Below are 3,901 nucleotides of genomic sequence, written 5' to 3' on the forward strand. Positions count from 1 at the left end.
ACCTGGGCCAAAGAGCATGGCATTGAGTGGGTATATCACATTCCCTATCACGCACCAGCCTTGGGGAAGATAGAACGATACAATGGACTGCTAAAGACTACACTGAGAGCCATGGATGGTGGCATCTTCAAACATTGGGATGTACATTTAGCAAAAGCCACCTGGTTAGTGAACACCAGGGGATCTGCCAATCGAGCTGGCCCTGCCCAATCAAAACTTCCACATACAGTAGAAGGGGATAGAGTCCCTGTAGTGCACATGAAGAATATGTTAGGGAAGACAGTCTGGGTTAGCCCTGCCTCAGGCAAAGGCAAACCCATCCCTGGGATTGCTTTTGCACAAGGACCTGGATGCACTTGGTGGGTGATGCGGAAGGATGGGGAGGTCCACTGTGCCTCATGGGGATCTGATTTTGGGTGAGAATAGCCAATGAATCAAATTGTATGATGTTAATTGCTAAATAACCCTGCTACTTTATGTCATCGTTACTATAATTGCTATCAATGGTACTGCAGTAAGAATCACCCAAACCAGTGACAGATGGACTTTGATGAAACTGAGTAAAGTGCAGCGGTGATGGGATCAGAATTGATCTCAGCAGCTGGCACCCAGCAACTTCCTTGAGATTGACATCTTCAACCCACGGACCGTGAGTATGGACTGCACCAGATATACCAACCATGAGCTCCAAATACAGCATGCAACAGTCCAGCACCACACGCTCTTTCACCTGCCCTGAGAGACTGTTCTAACAGATGGAGCTCAAAGTCACAGATTAAATGAACTCAGTGGACATTTTAGAGGGATTGCCCATAGACTAAGGGAATGATATCTGTAAGCGTATATATATGTCTGTATATATATCAAAGACAAGGAAAAGTGGTGGGAAAGTGTAAGATCTGGGCATGACAGATGGTATAGAATAAGGGGTGAATAATGTCCTGGTTCTGGTGGGGATGGGGTTAATTTGATGACCCAATTTAATGACCCAAACTAGCCAAACAGGTATTCGATACCATGTGACTGCCGTGCCCAGTACATAGTCTGGCAGGAGCTGGCTGTGGGGGCTGGGGCCTTCCCAGGTTCAGTGGTGAGTGGTGCGATGTTAATCGTGTTTTTTACATTCCTCTATCAGTATTATTGTTGTTGTTTTTCTCTTTCCTATGCTGTTCTGTTAAACTGCCTTTTTCTCAACCCACGAGTTTTGCCTTTTGCTTCAGATTCTCCCCCCCTCCCGCCGCTGGTGACGGTACTTTGTTGCCGGCTGGGGCTAAGCCACGACAGGTGTAAAGTTGGTCTACATTATTTCAGCCTCTTTCAAAACACACAACTTGCTTACTAAAAGCAGAAAAACAGCTTCCGTATTTCTGCAATAAGCTTTACTGCTACGTCAATGCTTATGGTCTGGGATCATTTTTGGACCAGCTTTTCATTCTGTAGTCTGCAAGACATTACATCAATGAATATGGTCACTAGCAATATAAGAAAAATAGTCTATCATGTTACTTGCAAAAAATCCTAAAATTATAAAATCCTAAATCATAAAAATATTTAATATATTAAAAAATCCCAAAGAATTAAACTAGTAACTTCAAAGATTAGAGAGAACCTCTGACTTTTCATGTAAATGGTAGGAGACAGGAAAATAAAATGATGCCACCTACTAAAGAGTAGTTTTAACTGAGAAATGCAATAGGCTCAAAGCTCCAGTGAATGGTCTTTTCCAGGGAGTTATCTTGAAAAGACTGCACAGACTATTAGTATAGGCTGTATTATTGTTAGAATAAAGGCTTTTGGACATAATGATATAACAGCTGAATACTACCATAAGTGGAACTGAACACAGCTGTAGTTACATATGTCACTGATGCTTAATAAAGAGTTTGTCTGTATAGGCAAAAACAGCGACACAGAAAATACCAAACAGACATTTACTTCCCAGCAGCTTTTTTCTTTCAAGCAAATTATTTCAAAAAGCTTCAGTACACTGTCAACACTGACAGAAGTATGATATTTGGGGTTAATTCTGGTCATTCACGTAGTCATTCATGCAAAATCTATTGAATCAACATTAATTATAGTGTGGATTCACAGTAGTTGTACATTGTCACAATTCTACCAGTCTCATTTCCTTTATTAGCTACAGAAATCCTAAAGATAAAGGAAGAAAAAGAGGTGTAAGGGAGGAAAGATAAAGATTAAATAAATACACCACACCCACACCCTCCCCCAAACCAGACTGACTTTTCAGGCAAAATTTATCTCAAATATTATGTATATTTATAAGGGGTAAAATGGAATCCTGATCCAATTGGGACCTTGGACAGTATCATAATACAGGGGTAAAAGCTTGTCAGAGCAGGCCCAAGATGAGACAAAAACATTGGATGTGAAGGCTCTAACAGGCAATAGCTGGAAGACACTGAGCTCTGCCTGCTAGCCAGTTTTATTAGCTGACAAGAACAATGGCTACTGAAAACATGATATTTACATCATCTCCTTTGAAGGGATACAAGCATAAACCTGAAAATTAATTACAAGAGTGATGAAGACAGAGACAGCATATGAAAAAATGGCTTTCCTCTGGAAAAAAAAAAAAACATCTTGTCACAAGAAATACATTCTCGGCTAGTTCAGGATTTATGAATACTAACAATACCGTATTTCAAGAACTTAAGACAAGCAAGATTCTTTTATTGTTAGTAAACTGATTTTGTTTTCAGAGAGAAATGAAATCCCCATTTACCCCATTTTAACAAACAAAAGAGTATACCTTGGTCCAAAAGTATTATTAAAAAAACCTTTCTTCCTTATTTTTACTACTAATATCAATTTGCATATTAAAAACAAGAGTTTCAAAGTGATTTTCCTTTCATTATCTAAAACATCTCTGTTGATTTGAAGCAAAATGTTAAAATAACGGCAATTTTTCTTATTATTTCACTTTTGTATACATTAACATCCACATAAACATTGCTGTTCACCTACCATTTTCTGAATTAAACCCCCCCAACAATTCACAAATTTTAGATCAATTCTGTACTAACTATCCTTTCAGAAGAATTTTCATAGATAACAGCTATCCTTTAAAGCCACAATCAGTAAGGAATAAGTTCTTACTATAAAAAACTCAAGTGTAACAACTAACTTACCTCAAATATTGCTTCATCTCTGTAAGAAGGAAAATTTTCCACTACTACATATAGTAGTTTCTAAGCACTTTTTCTTACTCATTTTAACACAGGTGAGGAAAGAGCCTCTAAACCTCTCCAACAGAACTGTTGCATTTTAATTCAGCACACCATCGCTCTCTTCAAAGGCAAAGGTGTTGACACAGAAGCTCGGACAAATACACAACGACCAATATGATCAAGGTAAATGCCACTTTATTGCACAGATAGCTCAGCTAATATAGACAGTTCTCTCCCATGCCACGCAACACTCAAGCAGCAATTGGTTACATGCATAGTTCACGCGAGCATCCTTACTATATGATTGGCTAGCCCTAGCTGTCCACATGCACAGTTATCTTCTTTTATGTTTTGCTCAAAGTCCTGCTTATCGGTACATTCAGCAACAGTTCTTTCCTCCCTCTACATAACTCAGCCGTTCACAAAACACCATTCGACCTTCTACATTCCTTGAAGCTTACACTGTTGTCAACAAGTCCTCAGTGCTTGGGGTGCTCACAGAGTGACCGTTGATCTCTAAAAATTCTCCCACAAATCCCCCTTTTTGTTTTTGAGCAGCCCAAGCTCCCGCAAGCATTCTTTCCATAGACTTTTCCAACATTCTCCTTAAGCATGTTAATAAGCATGGTATAACAGCAAGCAACACTATAACTATAAGCAATATGGTTAAGCCTTGCTTGGCCAAATCGAGCAACCACCCCAACAACCCC

The sequence above is a fragment of the Charadrius vociferus genome, unplaced genomic scaffold, assembly GCF_000708025.1.
Source record: "Charadrius vociferus isolate BGI_N301 unplaced genomic scaffold, ASM70802v2 scaffold29, whole genome shotgun sequence".
Classification (NCBI taxonomy): Eukaryota; Metazoa; Chordata; class Aves; order Charadriiformes; family Charadriidae; genus Charadrius; species Charadrius vociferus.